Source organism: Cervus elaphus, chromosome 18 (assembly GCF_910594005.1).
Source record: "Cervus elaphus chromosome 18, mCerEla1.1, whole genome shotgun sequence".
In the NCBI taxonomy this organism is placed as follows: Eukaryota; Metazoa; Chordata; class Mammalia; order Artiodactyla; family Cervidae; genus Cervus; species Cervus elaphus.
This window is the reverse complement of record NC_057832.1, coordinates 77775223-77801578: the sequence shown is the minus strand read 5'-3', so window position 1 is coordinate 77801578 and position 26356 is coordinate 77775223. Positions and strand designations below refer to the sequence as shown.

The following is a 26356-nucleotide window of genomic DNA, read 5'->3' as shown; positions in this document are numbered from 1 at the left end:
CCAATAATTAAAAATTTTTATTTTTACTTACTTAAAAAGATATCAGATAGCAAATGAAAAACTGTGACAAGTTGAGAGATTGTGAAAGAAAGGAAAGCATTCTATATTTTACTACTTCTAATGCCCTTTATTCTTGCTTTTTGAACAAAGGGCTTTGCATTGGTATTTTATATGGTATTATTGGCATTTTATCTCTTTCCCCATGGCCCCTGATTCACCTCTAAATGACCAACTTATTTCTATCAAGAGTGAGTCCACCCCACTTCTTTCTCTCACTGGAAGAGATAAGATCTTCCTCCATTTTGCCTTAAGAAAAGATCTGTCCTTTCAAGACCATGGTTAATATACTCAGTTGATTTCATGCTTCAAATTTCATTCATTCAACAAGTAAATATTTGTGTATTTGTATAGTTAAACTTTAAATAAGAAAATAGTAAATATTCACCCAAGAGAACAGCTGCCTCTTCTACCCTGTTTGTGACACAGCAGAAAATTCCTGCTGAAATGAAGAGATCTCAGTTCAAAAGAATAATGCTATTGAAACTCAAGGACTGAAATCTGGAGCAACCACCCTTCAGAATTCTTCACCCATACCCAGAAGCTAATGATTTCCAGAGATAGCCACAGCAACGAATTCACAGCAACATGGGTCACTGTGTCAAGGATCATGTCAAAAAGACAAGGTCACCAGTTCCAAATATTTTAGGGGTGAAAAGGTCTTTCTTATAAATACCGTATCCTTCACATTCAGCACACCACGGTACGTGCTTTGTCATAATATGGAGGGTCACCAGCTGTCACCAGCGGAGTCTCCATTCTAGTGAAATTCCTCAGTCTTCAGCAGCCAGATGTCACTCTTATGTCTTGGTTGATAGCTTCTTCCAAGAGTGGACAAAGTTAGGTTTTTGTCTCTAGAATCTGCAAAGTCAGTGGTTCACAAAATATGGTCCAGTGACCCCTGCGGGTTCTGGAGACTCTACCAAGGCATTCATTCAGTTGAAATTATTTTCATAATAATATCAAAATGTTACTTGCCTTTTTCACTTTTACTTAGCTGACAGTCGAGTTTTCTGAAGGCTATAATCATTGTTCCTGGTGGCTCAGACAGGAAGAATCTGCCTGCAGTGCGGGAGACCTGGGTTCAATCCCTGGGTTGGAAAGATCCCCTGGAGAAGGGAATGGCAATCCACTCCAGTACCCTTGACTGGAGAATCCCATGGACAGAGGAGTCTGGTGGGCTACAGTCCATGGAGTCGCAAAGAGCTGAATACAACTAACACACTGGATCGACAAACACACACACACCCATTGTTCTGTTGGTTAACAAATGGAATGTGCATTCTTAAATTTTAAAGAATTCTTCATTTAAATTTCCAATATAGTTAATATGTATAACCAGATAAGCATAAGTTCTCTCAGGTCATCAGTAATTTTAAAGAATGTAAAGAGGTCTAAGACCAGAGAGTTTAAGAAGTGCTAGTACTAAGTGAAGGTAGGTATCCATCACATTTTGCATTTTCTTCAAAGATGGGTCTACCCTCTCCTTCCCAAGATAAATTCTTCCTCACAGTCTCAGCAGTCACCATTGATTCTTATAATTCACTAAGAGATTGCCATGCCAATGACCAATGGGCAGATACTATAATTCAGGCTTGGTCGCTTTGACAACCAAAATACTAAAGCTACACAACTACAAGGCTTTGTAAAGTGATTCTATATATGACATAAACATCAATTATGTTTTGTGTGAGCAACAAGATTTTAAATGTCTTTGCATAAGAAGGGTCCAGTGTGTGTATTAATTTTAAAGTACATTTTAAAAATATTACCTTGTTTTCCCAAACCAAAAAAAAAAAAAAAATCAGTTAAATAAATTGCATCTGACAGAGAATGTACGTGAAAAAGGAATTCACTGCTACTTCATAGAGAATATCAACACACAGGCACGTGCACACACACACACAAAACTCTTCATGAACACATATGGTATTTAATGCATACCTGTTACACAACAACCAACACTTTTTACCTTTTCATGAACTATGAGTCATTCCCCTGTTCCAGAGAGTGTTTCCTCAGCTTCATAAATATTAATCATACTCCCTAAATTCTAACAGACAGTGTCCTCGAATGTGAATGATGCTTCTCAACTTCAGTCTGTATTTTCTCTATTCAGTCACATTGTTGACTGCCATGGAAGAAAACGATATTCCATATAGATGAACACTCCTAATAACCAAACCTTAGCCACTTCAAACCCCAAAACATGCTTTCATTCATTCACCCAAAAACATTCCTGGACCACAAACCAGGAATTGTGCTGGGCCTTGAATACAATGATAAATAAAGCAAAATATGCCCTCAAAATAGCTTACATTCTAGTGGATGTTGAATAGAATTTGGCCTAAAATTTATCCCAAGAGTCTTAAAAGGGAGTGTATGTGTAGAAGATGTTAGAACTTCTAATTTCATTTTTATCTTGTATATGTTTTTATGATAAAACAATATATGACTTTAGTAGCATATGTATACACTATAAATAAATAAAAATACACATCTATTCAAAGTGAGTATCCCCAAAATTTTTGCTAAGGAGGTGCACCATTATAAAAAGGTTAGAGACCCTGGCTGAGCACACTTCGGGAGGACTCCTTTTTGAAAAAAGGACTCAGTTTGTCATCCTCATGAACACTTTCCTGACTGCTCAGCAGCTGCCTGGGAGTTGATCATAAACATTAGTATATGCTTTTAGCTGGTCTGGCTGAACTTGGAGATCACATGCTAGGGCTTTTCTTTCACAGAAGCAGTAGGGCCCAGAACAATACATGATTTGAGGAAGCCATTTCCCAGTTTGGCAAAGGAGTTAGCCGTGTTTTTTGAAAGTGTGATTCTGAGTCACCATCACCGTGGGAGGGGCCTTATGAAGATGCAGAATCCTGGGCTGAGGATCCGGATGTTTTGGATCAGAATCTCCCAGGGCAGGGCCTCAGTTTTGGGCTCCATATTTACAGCAAGGTCCCAAGGAGATTCCCAAGCACTCTAGGGGTGGACAACCTAGGAAGGAGGAGATGGACACTTGGCCAGGGTCTCTGTGTTCCCAGCACAGGCTCGCTCCTTCACACGGGTCGTCTCTGCTGTTGGAGCAGGAACCACGGTGCTCAAGAACAGCTGCACCATGCTATTGATCCCACGTGGCTGTGGACTGCTGATCTGGCTAATTTGGGGACTGCTTTTAAGGGGCTTGTTTTTATCTCTCCCTTTGATTTCAGACTGTTTGTCATCATTTCTGACTGCCTTCGGTGTGATCACTACTAATCTCTCTTCCATCCTTCCTCATCCCCCTCTAATTTTCTGCTTTTAATTCGCTGTGGGCTGGGAGGCTACAGAAATGGGATTGTTAGGAGTGTGTGTTAATTAAGAGTCAATTAGACATAGTTAAAGTGCATTGCTTTGTGACTGGTGTTTCCGCTGCTTCAAGCCTGTTTTGCTTCCTTCCTGCTTCTCAACTGAGTTCCAGAAGGCGGATTGAGGGACGCCTGACCTCTGGAGAAGTGGGGCACCAGGATATTTACTTTCTTGTCACATTTCACTGCTGTCAAAACTCAGAGGGTCTAGCTGGCCCCCCAGAGGAGCCAGCATGCTTAATGATTCAGGACACCTGGGTCTGACCCGCTCCCCTTACATTTCTCTGGGCTCAGAGTGATTTACGGGAAGAGGGGCTAGGCTCCAAGAGACAGGAGACAGGGCGCACTCTCCGGTGTGGACCAGAAAGTAGGAATCCACTCCTCTGAGAAGTACACAAATTTCCATTTCTCCAAGGGCCCAGATCTGTCCCCATCTAATAGCTACCGAGACTCTCAGCCATGACACCCACAGGGGTATCTGAATAGGGGTTGTAGAGGTGGGGGCAACTAAGTGATTGACATGGGTGGGGGGCAGAGATCTATCTCTAGCCTGGAAGGCATAATCAAAATACTTAACACTAAAATTCATTCTGTACAAAAATACTGCTATTTTTTAAAAAAACTTCCAGTGTATAACAATATCTTTAGAGCCTAAGCTTTGTCTGTGATGCCATTGTTAAATGATACAAAGACAGTCGTGAAGATCATAAAATTTTCCTCCTCATCGTGTATTGGGAAATGAAATTTAATCATCCTTCCAATACCCCAGGATCTTTCACCCTTCCTTTATTATACATAAACATACAATCTTTTGAATGGAGACAACTCTTTTGTCTTTCCAAAGTTATAAAATGAAAAAAACAGAAAACAAAAAAACAAAAAGGGAACCCAAAGTCAATGTTATTTTACTTCACGGGGTTCTGGGCTTGTTGTGAGCTAATTTCTTGTTTCTTTCCCAGAAAAAAAAAGTAATATCCTAAGCTAATATCCCAGGTCGGGACATGCATGACTGAAGCTGAAAAGTGTGTTTATTTCAGGGAAAAAAAAATAAAAGGAATTTTGAAAAGAGGCGAAAAACGAAAGGTACTTGTATGCAGGGAGGGATCATACTGATCCATTTTCAATGCTTAATTACAAATCTGCTCCAACTAATTTCCTTATTGTGCCCACAGCTGCTGTTCTTTTGTCACCAGTTTATTTTTCTTTGAAAATCTGAAAGGCATCAAGGCTGGCCCTGAAAGTCATCAGGAGCAGAACTGGTGTCCCAGATGCCTCATTACTGGTCTCGTTTGCCAGCCTGTTTGGTTGTTTATGTCTTGCATTCAAATCATTTATTTTGTTCAGACCTTCTTTGCTTTGAAAATGATTGTGGAACACAGGACTGCTTTTATCACTCAACCGTTTGCCCTGCCGGGTAACAGGAACATCATGGTTTAATCAACATCACAATTCCCCATAATCTCTGGGCAGGCCTTGTTTAGTAAATATCAAAAAGTGTAGAGCTCCAAAGACTCTTTCACAGTGACCCAGGGGTCTGAGTTTCTTTGCTGGAAGGCAGAAGATGTTGTTCACATGAAATCATAGTGGTTTTGGAAGATTTTCATCTGTAAGTCTAAATGTCATATGGAATGGTTTGGAACTTGCAAAGGTTTTGCTTTTACATCCAAGATAATTGGCTGCTGAAACCAGCCAAGACACTGGATAAAAAGAGGGGGGCACAGTATGGCTATTAATAAAATGCATAGTACTGCAAGCAACGTGATGGAAAACTGAAACGCTGCTGCCTGGGAGTCAGGGAGACTCAAGTTCAAATCCTTAGTTGAGCAAGTTGTCTTAACCTTTTGTACCTCAATGGTCCCAAATGTAAAAGAGAAATGAGTAACATTTAATTTCTAGAGTTTACTGAGAAATCACATTAGCTAATGCTTGGAAAGGCCTAGACAAGAAGGCCAGGCACATGGTCAACTTAAAAAACAAGAGCTGTTATTATTACTATTATTTGTTTCTTGGAAGAAAACAAACTAGTTGTTCAGCTAAATATTTCTATTGCCTTTTTGAATAAAACCTGTACTGTGGAAAACAATCTAAGCAAGTGTGAAGGGAAATTGTTATAGTAACTGTTATCAGTAGGGTGACCATATAGTTTATGGTCCAAACCAGGATACTCTGAGAGTGAAAATGTGCATTGTGAATAATCACTCCAGGACACTAGGCATAAATCAGGACCATGGCAGGCAAATCACAACATACTGTTCCTTGTCATTGGAACCTCAAACCGACAAAGTATTAGAACTGGAAATAACCTTTGATATTAATATTTCTAGGTCAAAGTTCCATCCAGTCTTACGGATGAGGAAAATAAAGTCCAGAAAAGCAATATAACTTTCTAAGGTCACTCAGCTATTAGTTGAAAACCGGAGTCTGGAATATTGTTCTTTAATTTTAACTCCAGTGACTGTAGTTCTGTTTTTGATTATCTTTAGCAAGCCTGAGCACTTTTCTTTTTCCTTATTTCTTCTACTGAAAGAGACCCAAGTCATCCTAATTTTTCTGCCTCCATTTCATCTGCCTCTTTGAGCAGATGAAGCCTGAACAAAGCCATCCTCTGAAAAGAAGGCTTGTCATTTTGTTAACCTAAATCCCTTATGCTTTTGTTAAAGGCTGTTTTCTCTATTTATTCAGTCCTGGGCTTAGAGAGAATGAGAGCAACTATTTCCTACCATCTTTCTACTAAGGAAGTTCTTTTAGGTCTCTCTTGATTATTCTTTACTCTATTTTCCTTTGGGATCAGTGCGTTACAGTTAATTCTTAACCAGGATACCCTCTTTTAAATCATTTTTCCAAAATATCTCACCAGGATGTATCTGTTTCTAAGACCTTGGAAATTGCACACGTGAATATCCATCTTTAATCCCTATTAATTATACAGTAGGTATTATATTTACCTTGTCTAGATTTCAGTGGCTTTCACTCCAGGCGATTTTGTTGCATTATTTAGACAAGCCAAATATTCCATGTACAGGAAGACTTCAAAGAGACAAGTGAACCAGATGATCAGAAATCACTGGCGTCAGGCCCTCCTAAAGGTACATCACCAGCCTCTCTTTAATGAAGACCACATTTTACAACAATGCTCCCATGCACATGCAAATTTATGTAGATTGTTTACTTAGACTAGCACATTTGTACATCAATCTCGCTGTGCCCCTCCTCTCCTTTTTGCCTTGAAAGAGATAATGTGGCTATTCCAGTCATCTGTCTTTGGGTTTTATGGTCTGGAGTGCCCATAAAGATGACAAGGGCTGCGTTTCACAGGCAGCAGCCTTCCACTGGCCTGGCCTGTTGTGTTGAACTAGATGAGACATGGTGCTCTACAGCCGGATAGGGTCCATGCTCTCCTCCTGGATGTATAGTTCGGTGATAAGCAAGGCACCAACTTGGACAGTCATGGAAGTCCTGGCTGCTGCAGAGCATTGCTGGGGGGATAGCCACAGAGCACTCTTCTGCACCCTTCAAAGTTGGCCAGCCTGACACACTGCCGGTCCACGCTGTTCTTCTCACTTAGGTTTACCTTGGGGTGCGGTGGGGTGGGGTCGGGTGGGGCGTCTTTCCATAGTTCTGATTACAAGCCCATTTTTGGAAGAAAGGGCTAAGACATGCAAATGACAAATTGTTTATTTACCACAAACCTGGTTAGAACTGAATGAGACCCAAAAACTACACCTGCTGAGAAGATACCATTTCAGTGATTTCATTTAAAGAAGCACCATGAGTCCTGGTTAAGAATTCAGACTGACGTCAGATAGATTTGAGTTTAATCCCTATGTCTTCCACTGTATGACAAGGTTCTTAACGTCCCTGACTCAGTTTCTCCACCTGTAAATTGGGAATGGACTCTGCCTTGTGGAAGTGCTGTGTGCGTTAAATGCAATGAAGCACATAAAAAAAAGGCTTTGGCAATGATTTCATTTTTTAATAGGTACAGTGAAATAAAGGTACCTGATTTTGTTTGTTTGTTTGTTTGTTTGTTTTTTAAGACTCAGGAAGCAGAGTTCTGACTGTGTGGCCTCTTCCCTGCATGGAGTCCAGGGGGAGGAGGGCAGAGGGGGCTGACCACACCACGTCCACACGCAGAGGGATGAAAGGGAATGACTCTAGCCAGAGGTCTAGGTGGCTTGGAGACAGAGGCCAACAGGGCACCCTCTCTACCCAGAAGGTACAAGCACCCACTGCTCTGCTCAGCGTTGGAGACTCCCCCTCGAGCCCCCGACTGTGTTTTTAGGCTCATTGTGGATTTCCCTCATTCGTGGTCCCACTAACACTGCATGCTTTCTCACATCCACACCTTGGCCTTCTGAGCGCTTATTCTCTTTATCAAGAACACCCTCCCTTCCAACCTTTCTCTAAAATTCAGTCCATTAAAATGCTTTTCACTGCGACCTTTCTTGGCATTTTTTTTTTGAAGGTTAGGGTTTTAAACAAATAATAGTAAAAATCATCTCCTGTGAACCCCCGCAATCCAGAAGGGGTTTACCCTCCTTCCTTCCCCTCCTGAGAGCTCTAACTGTGAGAAGTTCCTTGCAGGAGACTGTCTTCTTATACTGCTGTCTTTGGGAAACCATAAACTCCTGACAGCAAGGAAGCCTGTGTGAGAGGCTGAGGACAGTGATTTTAGGAACTGGGCAGCAGGCACAATAGGAGACCGAGACAAATGATGCTGCATGGCCAGACAAAAGCAAAAGGGGAAGACAGTAAGAGGGGAAGACATGCTCAAAATTGCCTAGCTGATCAGGATTATGTCGACCCCATTTCCACTCCAGGCTCATCTCTAGTTTGATATGGTGACCTTATCTCTATGGCCTTCCCTGGTGACTCAGACGGTAAAGAATCTGCCTACAGTGTGGGAGACCCAGGTTCGATCCCTGGATCAGGAAGATCCCCTGGAGAAGGGAATGGCAACCTACTCAGTATTCTTGTCTGGAGAATTCCATGGACAGAAGAGCCTGGCAGGCTACAATCCATGGGGTCACAAAGAGTCAGACGTGACTAACACTTTTACTATCTCTATATACAGTGAGATCTAGTAACTCAATTCATAGCACACCTTATAAACGGTTGCCTGAGAGTTCATGAGGAACCACAGCTTCCAGAACCAAGTAGGAGAAGGGTCCCCTCCCAGGACCAGCAGGTGTCCGTCCCTGGGGACATCAGTGAGCAGGATACATCAGCTCGTGCAGCCAGCATTCACTTTGATTCTCAGCCACGAAGAAAGCACAGCTCTCTCTGTGTTTGTGGAAACCCTGGGCCTCAGCGCATCTGGTTTACAATCCCTGAGCCGAAAGCAGAGACAGCCCTGCTGCTCTCACAACCCTGCGCACTCCATCCACAGCCGAAGAGTCAGTGTGGGCTCAGGTTTCACGGTCAGACACGGGGGCCCTCCAGGTATATTCCAATGGTCCATTTGATGTGAAATCTTCCAGCTTGACCAAGAGTCAATGACCTCGAGAGTGGCCATTTAACCTCCATTATGTGGTTTATATTGGTAATATTTACACTGGGAACCTGATTAAAGCTGCCCTCTTGGTAAACACGGAATCCGATCCGTATTTGAAACCCCCGCCTTCTCCACCCAGTGTCAGGTGTCATCTGCTTCACTTGTCCCCTAATTGGCAGGCTGGCCTCCACCTTCCCTGCATCCCCCTCTCTGTCTGAATGTATGCGGTGCCTTCCAGTGGGTTCTGTACCTTCATCCTGCACCACTAGGCTTGAAAGTGAACCAGGTGAGGAGCTGCTGCTTAGTCTGAGGACAGTTAGTCTGTTGTAAAGAGGTCCTATTCATCATAAGGTGCAGGAAATACTTCGAACATTCTTCCCCTTTGTGTTCTGAGTAACAGTATCAATGTGCAGCCCTGTACACACCCCAGCTCCTGCCTTCACAAGGGCACTGCTCTTGGGGGAAGGCACGCGGTGGCCATTGGTTCAAGATAACCCTCCTCTACCTACATGAAAATTTTATCCATATCACTTTTCAGATCAATATGTCTGTAAAATTGAAGGGGAAGCTACTTGAAATGTTTGTCTGCTGACATGTCTAGGAGTTCTTCCTTCTCTCAACTGGCCCAGTTCAACAAGTTTTCATCGATTATTCCCTTCAAATGCAGAACAGCCTGTGAGCAGATACGCCTGGAGGGAACTTTAAAAACCAGTGTTGGCGCATTTGGGGTGGATGCTGGGGTAGGAGTCACACATGAAAACACAGAAGTTAAATAATATTGTGAGACTGGGTTGGGGAAAACTCTGCTGTCCTGTGCATCTGGAGACCGAACTTTGCCACAAGTGAGCTTTGGTGTTCGTAGAAAGTCACACAATCTTCTGGGCCTCCTGGACTTCCCTTCTAAAGGGGAAGGATTGGCCCAGAAAGTAAATTAGATCAATTACAGCTTGACAAAATTGGTGACTCCGATGATGTTAATATCAAACAACAACCTAAGGGTATTGCAGGACTGAGTGTGATGAAGGTGCAAATGCAAGGTCGCATCAGAAGAGGGGAAGATGGATCTCATGGGCCGCTGGTGCTGGGAAGGGGCTACACTACAGAGCATGGATGACCCAGTGGCACTTGTCCTGTGGCCTTGGCTTTATGGTTCCTGCTCCAGCTGTGTGGTGTGAGACACAGATGGTATGATATTCCGGGTGGGATGGCTTTCCTTTTGCAGAGATCAGGGGTCAACCTTTCCTATGTCTCAGGCATTTGATTTCATGTCATCCTTACAATCCTCTGAGTCTGGTATTATTGTTCCCATTTTACAGGTGAAATTGGACATGCAGACTGTTTCCTCCTATCACATAGAACAGCCGTCCTCAACCTTTTTGGCACCAGCCAGGGGCCAGTATTGTGGAAGACAATTTTTCCCCAGACTTGGTGTGTTTGTGTGTGTGGCGGGGGGGGAGGTGGTTTGGGGATGATTTGAGCACATTACATTTATTCTGACTTTATTTCTAATCTAATGCTGCCACTAATCTGGCAGGAGGTATGGGCCCATGGCCCGGAGGTTGGAGACCATGACATAGAAGATAGAAGCAGAATGTGAGTCTAGCTGTGTCCTTCCAGCTGAGTCATGGCGCAGGCCCCCAGTGTCCACAAGGAGCAGCCCAAAGTGACACCAATGCCTTCACCAAGGGAGCCAGCTGTGGCCTCACTCACCACAAATACTGCACACCACGGAAAACAAAAGGTACATACAATACACTAAAGAAGCACCCAGCCTATCTCCTGCAAAATGAAAGAGCCTGTGCTTCTCCAGAAGGCAGGAGCAAAGCCAAGTGCTTGGAAAGAAAGAAAAGTGATGAGCATAGCAACTTGTTAAAAGCCTGTATCAAAAAAAGGCTACCAACTAAAAAATACCCAGACCGCTGATGCCTTTTCATTGAACCCAGGAGAGTGCTGGATGTACCTCACTGGAAGGGAAAGGCAAGGAGACTTCTCTCTGCTCTGCCCTCCCATCCACCTGCCATCAGCAGCTGTCACAGTTTGGGCTGACCAGGCAGAGGCCTAAAGAGGAGGTAGAGACTCCTGTGTAAGTCGCCTGACTACATGTTCTTTGGCAACCCCACCCCCGCCTCGGCAGGACACCCCTGGTGATGTTCACACAGCCAGACTTTACTATCCCTTTGGGAGCTAAATTGTGAGTGTGCAACCAAGAAAGTGAGTGTGTGTGTGTGTGTGTGTGTGTGTGTGTGTGTGTATGTGACGGGGCAGGGGTGGTGGGGTAGTGGGTGCCTCTTCAGACGCTGGACACTGCTCCCATACACCATAGAAGAAATATCAACTTATTGGTAATTGTGTAATAAATTACAATTTTTCAAAATCATAGTCTTTTTTTCTATTTCTAGCCAAAGACTCTCTTTCCCCTCATCTAAACAATCAGGATTTGGTTCTCTCAAATCCCAACCTTCTCTGTCTGCAAAGGTTATTATTGGCTTGGTTAAACAAAGTACTTGTTTATAATAGATATAATAGATGATGGAGTCATTTTGAAATTACACAGTTGGTGTAATAAAACCAGTTAAAACCTTATTTAAAAAATGTCACAGTTGGTCAAATGTATTAATGGCATATGGTTTAGTTTTCTCTCTTTTTTTTTCCCCAGAACAATATGTGCATTCTCATTTCACAGAGTGAGTAGAGGATTAATGGAGCAAGATAAACTTTCTCCTGGCTTTCCTTCTAGACAATCTACACTTTCATTAACTGCCTCGAGCTTTATTTATCTCCTTTCTCCATCTTCCCCATGTTGTCTTCCTCTTCCCCATAGCACCCAATTATGGAATTCCTAAAATTCTGGGTAATGTAAGAGATAAATATTATATCATGTAGAGCATGTTTGAGAGGAAAAAGTTAATGCAGAAATTACACACTACATAAACAGAATGCCCACAACTGGCAGGCATAATTATTTTTCTCCTGTTGATATTACCAACTATAATAATAAAGTTTAAAATGTGCCTCAAAACATAATATTTCAGCTGCATGTAGTCATCATACCAGTGAAGAATATAATTGCATTATTTGTCTCCTCTGAAAGCTCTCACTCATAACTATACCTTTCCCAAGATTTCTATTTGGAGATTTGCTTGGTAGTTTCTAGAGATAATGTATCAATGGAAGTTTTGAAGTCAGGACTCACCAGGCTAAGCAGGCTGTACCTGGTCAAGTGGGTCATCCCAGAATGGTGCCAGGGCTCTGCCTGGAGCTTGGAGATGCCATCTCTAATCTACAGTTCTGTCATGAATTTGTTTTTTGTCATAAATGAAGCATGGGGCTGTGCTTTAATTTTCCTCACTGCCCTCTGTCAAGTAATAACCATAAATATTGTCCTGAATCATTAAGTCACAACCTGAAATGTGATCCTGCCCAGCTCCCAATCAGACGGCCATCTGGAAGATGAAAGAAGTCTATTTGGGTTTCAGAATGATCCAGACTCTAATTTGTAGTAACAGTCTTAACAGGCTGTTTCAGAGACATTAACCAGTGACTTGTCTCAGATTCTTAAGGAAGGTCCATTATCCACAGTTGGAGGTATTTGCTTCAAGCAGAACTGTGAATTGTAACTGTTGGAAAACTACCAGACTCTGTGGCTTTCAATCAAATGCCATGTTCTTCCATGGACACTAGATTTCTACCCAAGGGCAAGAATATATGCATACAGCAGATGCATACATAATATATGTCCAAATATTCTCCATATCACAAAGAAAGCAAATATTTCAAGAGAAGAAAACAAATTGCAGCTTCTACAAGCAAGCAACAAAGCAACATGATAGATGTATAATTTTTCCTATCACCCTGAGGTTACTTTTGTGGAGAAAAATAAATCGTACTCTTGTTTTGCTGTAGAAATAATCCTATAAACACAAAGAGAAAGTCATTATCGAAAGTCTGGAAACATATGCTTAAGCATGAGTATACCACTGATCAAAGGGATGAAGCAATTGCATTGAATATCTGAACTTCCTGGTCATTAGAGAAGCAAGCAATATCAATAGGAGATGCCTTTCCATTTCTACTTGACTTTGAATTGGAAGACCAAAGAAAGAAAACAACAGGGGGAGATCATGTTTCTTCTCTTCTCTGAATTACACATTGCATCATTCTTGACAAGGGAGTGTGTTGAATTTAACTCTTGAACATTACAAGTGCACTAAAAAATAAAATAACGATTTTCATTTATAAATGCATGAAGTAAATGATATTTTAGATAAATGAGTGTGTCAGTGGTGAGTTGGAGCAAAACTAAACCAACATTGACAGCAAAAGAGTGTTTATCACCTTCAGGGAAGAAAATTTCATACCAACTTTCAGAAATCTTTTTTATTTGCCTCAAAATTTGTTCAGCATCTCTCACTTTCAGTAATTGGAAATACATATTAAATATTAAAAATAATTAATGGCATGGACAAGATAAATAAAAAGAAATTTAAATGCATTACATAGTCTTATTTAATCCTGATTTGAGCAGACAGATTTTAAGAAAAAAAAATCCATAGTTTAAGGCAATCATAGAAATCTGAACATTGACTATTAGATAGTTTTAAGGAATAATTATTAACCTTCTTAGATGTGATGCTATTATGATAATACTTTTTCTATACAGTTCTTATCTTTTAGATATCAAAGTATTTAGGAGTAGCATGACATTTTGCCTGAGATTTGCTTTAAAATACTCCAGAAAGATAGCAGGTGATGGGAGATGGAATTTAATATAAATAGTATTTATAAAATATCAATGGTTATTGAAGAGCGGTGTGGATACTTATGGTTCATTACCCCTTCCTTTTCTACTTTTATGTTTGCTTGTAATTTTTTTGTAATAAAATACATTGAAAGGTATTGATTAAGATTCTAGAGCAGTGGTTCCCAACCAAGGTGAATTGGCTCCCTTATTCGTCCTAAATTCATATAGTAAATTCTGGATAAATTTTTGGTTGTATTATAACAATTGCAAGATACAATGGTCCTGGCATCTAATGTATGAAGCAAGGCCAGAGATGCTGCTAAACAACCTGCAATGAAGAGGACAGCCCCCCAACAAAGAATTATTACATGGCCCCGAAAGTCCACAGTGCCGAGACTGAGAAACTCTGGCCTAGACTATGTCCTGTTAGGATAGAGTAGATAAACAGATTAAAAACTCTATGCCTTTATAGAGTTTATAGTCTTCCAAAGAGAATAGGACAAGACAAATAGCTATCCTTCAAGGCACTCTGCCCTGGCCTCTGGTGGGGAGGATTTCCCATAGTCAGTGCTCTCCAGGATGAACTCCTTCTAGTTGGGGTGTTCAAGGGAGGAGACATTGCTAATACTTGATTATAACACTATCCTCCAAAGAGGCTAAGAAATGTCTTCCCCAGGAAGGCATTTTAATGGACAACTGCTCCTGCTAAGTCGCTTCAGCTGTGTCTGACTCTTTGCAACCCCACAGACTGTACCCCGCCAGGCTCCTCTGTCCATGGGATTCTCCAGGCAAGAATACTGGAGTGGGCTGCCATTTCCTTCTCCAGGGAATCTTCCCTGTCCAGGGATTGAACCCTGGTCTCTTAAGTTTCCTGCATTGGCAGGCAGGTTCTTTACCACTAGTGCCATGTGGGAAGCCCCTTAGTGGACTGTTTAGTTGAGTCTCTCAGTCATGTCCAACTCTTTGTGACCCCATGGACTGCAGTGCACCAAGCTTACCTGTCCATCACCAACTCCCAGAGGATGCTCATGTCCATCGAGTCGGTGATGCCATCCAACCATCTCATCCTCTGTCATCCCCTTCTCCTCCCGCCTTCAATCTTTCCCAGCATCAATGTCTTTTCCAATGAGTAAGTTCTTCACATCAGGTGGCCAAAGTATGGGAGTTTCAGCATAAGCATCAGTCCTTCCAATGAATATTCAGGATTGATTTCCTTTAGGATGGACTGGTTGGATCTCACTGCAGTCTGAGGGACTCTCAAGAGTCTTCTCCAACACCACAGTTCAAAAGCTCAGCTTCAGTGCTCAGCTTTCTTTACAGTCCAACTCTCACATCCATACATGACTACTGGAAAAAATATAGCTTTGACTAGACGGACCTTTGTTGGCAAAGTAACGTCTCTGCTTTTTAATATGCTGTCTAGGTTAATGGACTGAGTTTTAGACAAAGATTGGAAGGAAGGGTGCTCCCGATAAAGAGAATAAAGAGCATAGAAGACCAAGATGTGAAGGCAGGGAAGCACACAGTGTTAGTGGGAACCGCGAATGAGGGAAATCCACCATGTGCCTGAAAACATGGTCAGGGGCTCAAGGGGGAGTCTCAACGCTGAGCAGAAAGGTTGGTGCTTGCACTTTCTGTGTAGAGAGGGTGCCCTGTTGGCCTCTGTCTTCAAGCCACCTGGAGCTCTGCTTATAGATGTTCCCTTTCAGCCATCTGCATGTGGACGTGGCGTGGTCAACTCTCTGAGGGCTCCACACAGGAGAGAGAACAGAAAGAGCAGGAAAGAGGTGGAGCTGAGTGAGCTCAAGGGGCGGCAGGCATTCCCACCCCTGGGGTGCTTGTTATGCCCTGCTCTAGGCACCTCTGGGCAACATCGTCTTTAATCCATTAACAACCCTGAGAGGGAGGTAGCATCAGCCCCATTGTGAGTTAAAGACTCTCTAACTTGGTGAGAAAGGTGGCTTTTCCTAATGTCCCACGGCTCCTAAGTGTCTCATGTGCGGTTTGGAGCCAGAACTGTCTGATTCTAAAGGCACACGCTGAGCCTCACCCTAGCCTTCCCATCTTCATGGGGCAGTAATAGCAGCCATGACAGTGAGTGAGATGCTCCAGGCTGGAAGCTTCTTGCTGGCCTGGCTGTGGAGGTGGGCAGTCCTCGTACAAATCCTCACAGGCTGAGACTGAGGCCAGGTGGACTGGGAGGGCGCGAGCAGGTACCACTGTTTCAGGTCAGGCTACCAGACCTGTCACCTAACTGAAGGAAGGGAAACTGCACACCCCAGCTGAGGGGCTATGTCATCGACCCCGGGAGTGTGCCGGTCTTGGGGCTTTGAGACGCTTATGGTACTGGAGCATTTGGCCAGGCAGGTATCAGGAGGTAGAGAAAGAGCAGGAAAGCTGCCAACTCCAGGTCAGAGCTCCCAAATGGAGCCCTGGCTAAGAGGCACTTTGGGTGGTCCAGAATTGGTACTTTCCCAAAACAAGCAGGAGATGCCTCTGTTCCTGGCTGACTCTCCCTGGGGCCCTAATCTGGCACCTGAGGCCACTGCCTTGGCTTTGAGGGTTCATTAGTGTCCCTGTATGGGCAGAGCGGGCTGGAAGAGCAATTGGGAGGGACAAGAAAAGCTGGAAGCCGCTCACTCGAGGACTCGACAGAGCTGACAATGGGCAGAGGGAAGGATCCTAGAGCGGGAGCCCACGATGCTGCTCCCCAAATGCATTGCAGACAGACTTCAATGCCTTTGAACAAGGGCTTAGAGTCAGCCAGGCTCTGGCACTAACTGACTCTGCAACCAATCACTTGACCTCTCTGAACTGCTTTTCCTTATCAACGAAATGATGGAAAAGTGACTTCTTCATAGGGTTGCTGTGATAATTAAACAGTGAACATTCATCGACTGCTCAGCCCAGTGCCCTACACACCTCAAGTATTCAGTAGATGGGAGATTTTGCTCTTGTCATAGTTTTTCTCTCATAGATAATGCCTCAGGCTCTGTCTCAGCAAGAGGTTGTTATAATGATCCAAGGAGCTCATCTACGCATATGAAAGTACGGCTTAGGCTGCAAAGCACCACAGAGACAATGGTCAGTCTTCTAAGCGGGGATGTGCTGCCGTGGTTCCCTCATCTTCTTTCCTGGGTCCAAGGAAACACCCACTGTAACATCCACTGAGATAGGAACATCCATTGAGATAGAGAGCCACTGAGGGTAATTGACTGTCACATTGGATGATTATTGGAAGAATAATCCTAACTTCAGAGAAATTACCTGCCATGGGCAGCTTGCTCTCTACACATACCCAACATGAGAGAAGAAGCTCTACTCACAGAAGACATTGGTTTCAGAGCCTGGGAGCCTCAGGATGGAGCAACTGCTTCATCGTTCTTGTTTTCCTTACCTACCAGCCTTCCTTCCACCCCAGCTTCCTGTCTTAAACAGAACTTTTTTCCATACATGCTTGTTAGACAAGTGATTTTCTTTTTTTTTAACTTTTTAACAAATTGCTCGGGCAGCCTAGTGAGCCAGACTCAGTGTTGTGTTTGTAACCCTCCCCTGACCCCAACCCTGGGAGGCTCCGGGGGACACAGTGAGGAAGCCCAGGACGCCCAGCCATCTGCCTCTTCAGACCTTTGCAGTCTAGAAACTGTAGTGAGAAGCTCGGGAGAGAAGAGTCCTCATGGATTGTTTACTCTTTTCCCTGCTTCCTGCGGGCCTGCTCCAGCGGCCGAGTTCTATTCTTCAGACAACTGAACCTTCACAGAAATCTGGAGAGACGGCACGACGATCTGAAAATGTCTTCTCTTCAGTCTGCTGAAAGTTTGGCTTAGGCTTGGGACAAAGGTCAGGTCAGTGTTGAGGCTCCCCTTCCCGGGTCACCCCAAGCTGTGAAGGTGGCCCTTCAGGTCTGCTTGATACAGCCATTGCCGTTCGCCTTGTCATCACCCCATCCTGCACCTTGGAGGCTGTGCTCTGAATGTTTTGCTTCTCCTGATGTTACTTAAGCCCTGTGGTCACTGGCCCGTTCTGGCCTCTTGTCCACCACATCTGTCTTTCTGTCTCGTTTGCCCAAACCCGTCCCCACGTGTCAACCTTCCCACTTCCGGGCTGGTCTCTGAGCCCACTGCAGGCTTAGCTGCTCTCCGGTTCTGAGGACCAGGCCTGGGAAGACTTCTCTGGGAATTTCTTTGTTTCTCCCAGTAAGGGTGCTTGTGGAGAAAGTGTTGCCTCTCTGGTCGGGAGAGCTGCCTGGCAGTGCTGTAACGTGGGGCGGCCTTGTCCTCATGTGGATTAAAGACCTTTGGATGGAGTTGGCACCACAGCTTGTGGTGTCTGACTGCAGGAGCTCCCCATAAACCTGATCCAATGCTCGGGGGTCACTGGGAGCCACGGGGCCTGAGAGCAGGCCTCCTGAGCCTGAACTCTGAGCCTCTTGTGAGCGGTCTGTGGTCCACCAGGAGGTGTTCCAGAGACCCAGCTACCACCCCTTTTCCTGGCTTCCTTATGGCCACTGGATAGTCCTCCAAACCCTGCAGAACAACTGGCCTTGGCTGCTACCAGGCACCAGGTAGAGTGTGTCGGGCTCTGAAGTCAGAGTGTCTGGGTTTGAACCCTGGCCCTGCTGCTTATTAGCTGTGAGGCCTCAGGCAAGTTGCTCAACCTCTCTGTGCCTCCACGGCCTCATCCATAAAGTGGAGGTGATAGTGGGACCTACCTGCCTTGGTTGTTGTGAGAATCAAATGAGTTCACGTCTGGAAAGTGCTTGTATCAGCACCTGGCTCACAGTAAGAATTCATAAAATGTAATTCAGGGATCCAGTGTCAATTTTTGCATGGGATGAGGGGGTAATTACTGGGCAGATGCTGCAAACTTTCTAGGCGGTGGGGTTGAAATTCACCTAGAATATAGTGGGGAAAGAAAAAACAGTTGACATCCTCAGCACTAGAGAGATATAGATTATGTGCCTTGGTTTCTTCTACCGTAAAACGGGAAACAGAGACCTCCACATAGAATTTTTTAATTAAATAAAATAATCCAAATAACTCTCAGAGTACCAGGGAAAATATTTAATACACACTTAGCTATACTTATTACTGTTATTACCGTAGCTAAGACAGCCAAGGAAAGAGTTGTTCTCAGATTCCAGCCCTCCAGGGCAGTGGATTCCCAGCCTTTTTGGCACCAAGGATTGATTTCATGGGAGACAGTTTTTCCACAGATCAGGCATGGGGGAGATGGTTTCAAGATGATTCAAACACACTACATTTATTGTGCACTTTATCTCTAATCTGACACTGCCGCTGATCTGGCAGGAGATACTCCTCGGCCCAGAGGTTGGGAACCCCTGTTCCACGGGATACTGTCAATGTCTGGAGTAATTTTTGGTCATTATAATTGAGGGGTATCTGGTGGGTAAAGGCCATGGATGCTGCCAACCATCCTACAATGTACAGTTCAGTCCCACATAACAAAGAATCACCCAGCCCCAAACATCCATAGTGCCGAGGCTGACTGCTCTGAGTCTAGATAGTGCCACAGGGTACCACATTCCCGACTGTTGTGGAATCCCCCTAAGAGCAAAAATACCTCTGAACAGACTTTCTACATCTTGCACAGAGAAAAGGAGGAGATAATAATTAGATTTACTGGGTTAATTAACTTCAGGCTTTACAAATGCCAGAGTCAGGGAAGCCCATGAAAGCAATATTGACTCTGCACCATGTTCCCAGAACAGCCACTTGATTGAATTCTCCCTAACGGTGATCAGAGGCTCATCAGATGTGGGTTCTGGCTCAGTGGGTTTCTACAGGTCAAACTCTCCCTGCTCCTTGCTTAGAAGGGCCCATGCTTGGTTCAACAGTTCTCTGTTACTATTCTGAAATTCTTAATATTTTTTTTTATCAAGGGGCCACACATTTTCATTTTGTATTGGACTCCCCAAATGTGTAACTTGTTATTACAAGCTACTTAGTTTTACATGCTTTATGTTCTTTCTGCATGGTATCTATCAACCTCTGAAACTATGCATTTCACTTGTTTCCTTGTTTTCCACCGTCTCCTCCAAACAGAAGAAAAACTCCTTAACAGGAAGCACCTTACTTGTCTTGAGAGTCTTTGTAGACCCAGGGCCCAGTTCATCACAGGCTTTCAAAAATACTTTTGAGTAAACAGGTGAACAACTGCTATAGCTTCTAAAACCAGGCAAAGATCTGGGAACACTTCATGCCCAAAAGCATTGGTTTTTCTCAAAGGAACATGTCTTAAAAACCAATGCTTAAGCATGGTCATTTCTCATACTCACCCTTTCCTATCGCTTATCTATTCAGAGTATCTGGAACCTCAGTGAAATTAGGACCCCTGTAAAATTATCTTCTGTTTTCATCATCTAGGAAACTACCTGGAGGACAGGATAAGAAAGGCTTTTTTCTTGAGTCATTCCAAGAATAAGTTCCTTTGTTCAAGTGTGATTGGAGTAGAGACTGTTCACTGTCCCTCAGATTCATTCTTCCTCTTTATTTTAGAAACATAGCGTCCAGAATTTTATCTGGGCACCAGCCACTCAGCTTGGGCTTCCCTTGAATCTAGCTGTGCTGTGTAACTTATTATAGCCAATAAGATATAAGCAGAAATAAATTGTACAATAACATTAACTCCACAGAGTGACTTCAAGAATGCAGTGAGCTAGCATGTCTCATAAAGGATTTAGAGCAGTGCCTGACTCTAAGTGAGCACTCCGTACATGTCGGTCACAGTCATCATTATTATTTGAATTTCCAATTTTTTGCTTGTTGTAGAAAGATTAATTATGACTCTTCCACTGTTCTTATAACCAAATAGTATCACAAGCTTCTCATTATTCATTCAGAGGCTGTTTGTTTATTGTCATTTGTTATTGTCTTTGTTTAGTTGCTAAGTTGTATCTGACTCTTTGTGACCCCATGGACTGCAGCATGCTAGGATCCCCTGTCCTTCACTATCTCTCTGAGTTTGCTCAAATTCATGTCTATTGACTCAGTGATGCTATCTAATCCTCTCATCCTCTGCTTCCCTCTTCTCCTTTTGCCTTCTCTCTTTCCCAGCATCAAGGGCATTAATATTCATTGAATATTCATAGGAAGCACTGATGCTGAAGAAGGAGCTCCAATACTTTGGCTATCTGATGTGAAAAGCCAACCCACTGGAAAAGACCCCGATGCTGGGAAAGATTGAAGACAAAAGGAGAAGAGAACAGCAGAGGATGAGATAGTTAGATGGCATCACTGACTCAATGGTCAAGAATTTGAGCAAACTCTGGGAGATAGTGATGGACAGTGAAGCCTGGTATGCTGCAGTCCATGGGGGTCACAAATAGTTGTACATGACTTAACGACTGAGCAGCAATAATTGTCATTTAGCAGGGTTCATTATCTTTGAGGAGACATTGCAGTGGACTAAGTATTAATAATCAACCAAGCGTCTTCCTATCAGATTCTAATTCTTATGGGTAAAATTATCCCTGGAGCCTGGGAAAACACATCCCAGCTCAGATCTGCTGTTAATACTTTGTCTTCTGTGTGAGGCTTTACTTAGCGCAGGCATTTCCAAAGGCACTTAGAGCCTCAGTGGAAGTAGCCAGAAGCCTGTGTTTTAGCAGTAACAGCTTCCTATTTACAATGTTTCCAAAGCACTGTGCCATAAAACTGGGACGAGTTATGAGAGAGAGAAATAGAACAATATAAATATATTTCCCTTAGAAAGCAACTGAATCTAAGGTCTGGCAAAGGATGCAGCATTAGTAGTTTAAGCACCTGACCTTGAATTCAGACAACCAGGATTTCAGTCCTAGCTCCACCTTTCCTGGGTGACCTTGGGCCAGTCATGTCTCACCAAGTGTTCATAGTGTGGAATAGCAATGCCCACCTCATACAGTTGTGGTTGATTTAATGAGTGAATCACAGTGAGAGGGTGCATGCACAGTGTTTATAATAGCATCTGGAGCACAGTGGGCTGCCCTGGTTGTTACTGTCGGCTGGTTCAGAACTAATCGACCCCAAATCTTCCCTGTCACATAACTTCCAACAGAGCTTCCTGATGACAGAACAAGTTCCGCAGGTCCCCCACAAGCGGCAGAGCCAGTGGGCCAGCAATTTCTATTCTCCCAGAGAGAGAGACAATTTCCTGTTGTTCTGGTCAGTTAAAGAAGTCATAACCACCTCCTACCCTCTGTGTTCAGCATCTTAAACCACGCTCCGTAAATAGAACACATTCTGTCGCCTTTTAGCCCAGCCTCTCCCAGCCAGGACCATCTTATGGAATGTTTCCATCCATTTCTTTGTGTTGTCTGATTTGGAGTCTGATTCAGAGCTTCAATTTGGTGTCTGACTCAGAGCCTTGGGAATCACGTCCTCCATCCGTTTCTTACCCTAGTTGACTCTCTGGGAACAGGCCTCACAGAGGGACTCTGACAATCTCCTGGACTGAGATGTGGACCCAACACATTTTAAGCAGGGAGGAAATCCCTTTGAGCTGCATAGGCCATGGTGAATGTTCATGAGAAAGTGCTTTAATACGTGCAGACTCAAGGGATTCCTAAACCCAGAAAGGGTAGGAGCGGAGCTCATGAGAAATAGGATAAGCATTCAGATCTAAGACCCCCATTCTTTCAGAGATCCACACCCTTCCTTGTGTTTTCTTCCAGAAAGCAGCAAAAAGCATCATGAACCACAAGAGTGCTTTAAGTTCAGGCTGGACACACACATGCACAATAACAACTCTCTCATGGCCCCATTATATAGAGCTTACCTCTTGGTCTAGCATGAAAATATCTATAATAATACAATTCAGAAATAAGTCATCTCATTTTCTATTGGTCTTTGTTACTGAATCAGTAAGAAGTTTCCCATTTTAAATAAATACGCTACTCTCCTAAAAATAATGGTCACAGGGTTTTAGAAATAAGTTAAGTACATTCCTTAATCGCACATAACCTGCCATCCAGAGAAAGTGGGAGGAACCAGGCTATGCCTTGGACAAGCAGTTGCTTGTATACATGGGTCTCAGTGGGTCTCTCTGCTTCTCTGAGTGCAATAATGAAGGCATTAAATTACCAGGTCAGAGGCCCCAATTCACAAAGAAATAATATCAGTTTATTATTTCTAATTTTATTAAGTTAGAAAATAGTCTTGAGATGTAATGTCATCCCAGAACGGCTAAAGTATTGATTATGTGAAGCTGCATTCATGGATAATTCAAGGAGCCTGATTTCATTTAATTTCAGTGACTTTTAAAGCATTCCAACAAATTTCCTATAAAGCAAATAATCCTAAATTATTCCCATAAATAATGTAGATATATGTACAGATTTACTTAGTATTTACCCATTACACATTTTGCATTATGACTTAAAAAAAAAGGATTATTTTTAATCCTGTTTTCCTGATCCCCAGTGTCTTCCTGGAGGCAAACAGGCCTTTAAAAGAATATATTGCCATTTAAAAAGATAAATATGGATGTTATCCATATAGGACTTGTGATAATCTACTGATGCTGTCATTTCCTTGTAATTCTATTATGTCTAAAGTTGAAACTCAATACTCTATGATGTTAGATTATGACTGCAAGGAAAAGCATGCAGCCAAGCATCACCTTGTGGACCTACTTCAGGCAGACTTACAGAGAACGCTGAAGCCTGCTGGAACCTCATTCTCCCCTGCCTTCTGGCAAGCTCTAACTTGAGGAGGACCAAAAAGTAGCCTTTGTTTCACTAACTGCAAACCACATTCACCCACACTCTCCAGGAAGAGACCCCAAGGCCCCAGGATCTGGTGAATAGGAAAACCCAGTACCAAAGCCAACAGCTTAATCAACATTTAATGAACACTGACTACATTCCAAGATCCAGGCAAGGCTCTGAGGGATGTAAGATTAACCAAAGCATATTTCCCTCCTTCAAGAAGTTCCCAATTTGCTGCGTGTCCAGATAGTGAGAGGCTCAGGACAATGATGTGCAGGGTGGCTGGGGGCCTCTTCTCCCTGAGCAGAGATCGTCAAGGTGAAAAACTCACTGCCCTCTACAACCACTGTCACATTTATGGCATTGCTTTTCAGTTCCTTCTTCTCTTGAGTACAGGCATTCATTTTTTTCATTTATCAAGCAGCTAGTCAACCCCTGCCTTGTACTAGGTGCTACTTTAGGCATTAGGAATACAGTGCCCAGTGAGATGCACACCAGGCCCTTGAGAGATTTACAGTATAGCAGAGAACACAGACAAGTCAATGAACACGTTTCAGTGTGTTCCACAGTGTACGCATAAATGCTTGGTGTCAGAGGGTTGTGGATGGCTGTGTGGGGGAGGCAGTGTCTAAGTGGAGTCTTCAAACATGCGTATGTGCTAAGTCACTTCAGTTGTGTCCAACTCTTTGTGACCCTATAAACTGCAGCCCACCTGGCTCCTCTGTCCATGGGATTCTCTAGACAAGAATACTGGAGTGGGTTGCCATGTTCTCCTCCAGGGGATCTTCTAGACCCATGGATCAAACCAGCGTCTCTTATACCTCCTGCATTGGCAGGTGGGTTCTTTACCACTAGCACCACCTGGGAAGCCCCCCAAACATAATAGTACCATATTAAAGGGGAGGCAAGAATGGATACAGCCTTCTAGACAGAAAGGAGCTGCAAGTGCCAAGACCCAGAAATGAAAGAGAGTGACATGTCAGGAACTTCATGGGTGGTCTATCGGGAATACCCAGGTGAGAGAGAAAAGCAGAGCCAACTCCAAGAAGGCCTGGCCTCTGGATGCTGTGTTGCCGGGGTGGGGCCCTGGCTGACTCGCCTGTTTGACCTCGGCTCTGTTCCACCCACCCACCCACCGGCATACCTCCTTGGTATGCTATGCCCCATAGGCTAGAGAATCCAGTGGACATGCCCTCCTTCGTCTCTCACTCACAACCCCCAGGTTATTAATTAGACTTTTGCCATCTATGCTCCCAAGATTTTGTGAGCAATAGGCAAAGTACCTTCACACAATTAATGAGCCTGCAGTTACTGATCTAAACCTGAGACTCACACCCTCAAGACCGTTTCCTCTCAGGATATTTATTAGCTCAGAAGACATGTGTGGGCAGAGCATGTTATTTAGTGACCTGTAATGCCTGAATAATGATCACAATAAATCAGACCTCATTATTATGTGCGGGAGAGCTGGACGGCCCAACTGGCTAGGTAATGAGGTCTAATTTAATGCCCTTGTATTATTCTCCACATGTTGGCTGGGAAGTCGGGAGCAGGGGGCAGGTCTCATAGGTCCAGATGCCCTGAATGTGCAGCAGTTACATGGGGAGGCTAGTGGCCCAGGCATATGTTAGGAGTCAGGAAAAGAGCGCTCTGTCCCTCTGAGTGGCTTTCTACCAAGGTCTGGTCCTCTCGCACTCGCTTAAACAGGAAGAACTAATAGCTAGAGCTAATTATAACAAACAGCAGCACCCTGGGATCTATTTCTTAGACATTTAAGGTAAGTTATAGAGATAAGAAATGCCAGCATAGATGGAGAAATCAGACTCTCCATGAAAAGAAATACAGCCATCAGAGGGCTTACTCTGTGAGCCATGCTTCTCCAAATGGTCTCTAATAGCATCTGTTCAGGGTACCAGAGCCAGGGGAGATAGCCCTGGGCCCAATCTTCTCTGGATGTGGCCAGCTCTCATTTGTTTCTTGCTGTGAGGAGCAATCCATTATTGTGGTTTTTAATTCTTCATGCACAGCCTGTTCTCATTGATTACCTAACATCATTAGTTTGGGCCCATCCCATACAAAAGTCAATGGAGTGATCAATTTTGACCACACGAGGTACAAAAATTTTCTCTTAAAGCATCCAGAGACTGAAATCATTTATCTTTTGCCCACCAAATTGTAAATCTTTTCCTGATATTGGTTTCTTGTTGGGTAGCAGACATAAAGAAGGAGCCAGCCAGAGACCTCTGTGTAAGATGGCCTTCTCCAGCTCCTTATGGAGCAATCATCCATGAAACCTCTGACATCTGATGGCAGTTACAAAGTCTAATATCTGTTTGTGACATCAGGTGCCAGACAGGCTATAATGCTGGACACTCTGTAAGCTATAGCTCTCTCACTCCCCTCCTCCGCGATTTCCAACCTTCTCTCTTCTAACAGTGGAACAGGTTACAACCAGCAAAGCAGCAGGCACCACCACATGTTTGGGGCTTACACAGGGGTTATGTAGCTCCCATTAAAAACAATGTTTAGTCAAATCCTTCTTGTCCTCCATGGCAACAAAATAGCAGGGTTCTCTTGCATTTTCCTGAGCTATGTCTTGAGCATTTATTCCTTTGGGGCACAGAGAAAAAGCTTTCTCTGTGTCACCACTTGACTCAGATTCCTAGGCCTGCTTCTCTTAGACCTGGGATCTCTAGGCTCATAATCAGACAGGAAACCTTTAAATAATACATGCTATGATGCAGGATGGTCATCCCAAGTATAGGAGGGCAACTGCTGGAAGAAATTCAATTGTGTTTAAAGCACTCAGAAAAATAGAAAAAGAATATTTGTTCCTTCAAAAATCTGTGTTACAGGTTGTCTAGCTGGAGTTTTAGCTGACTGTGACAGGTATTTGCAACATAAAATGAATCACTGAGAAGGGGCTAAGTGTATGCTGGGCTACCAAGGCAGTTTTTCTTGTTTAGAAGACAAAACAGTGAGATGGAAGGGAAGGGACTATAGAATCT

General features: G+C 43.6%; 1 long non-coding RNA gene across 1 annotated transcript in view; it reads left to right on the top strand.

Moving 5' to 3' along the window:
* LOC122674212 overlaps positions 1–7831 on the top strand; it is a 222411-nt gene extending 214580 nt beyond the window's left edge. Inside the window, exon 6 of the long non-coding RNA XR_006334929.1 lies at positions 7442–7831. This is a non-coding gene — a long non-coding RNA (uncharacterized LOC122674212). The remainder of the gene's footprint in view (positions 1–7441) is intronic.
* Positions 7832–26356: the final 18525 nt, after the last annotated feature.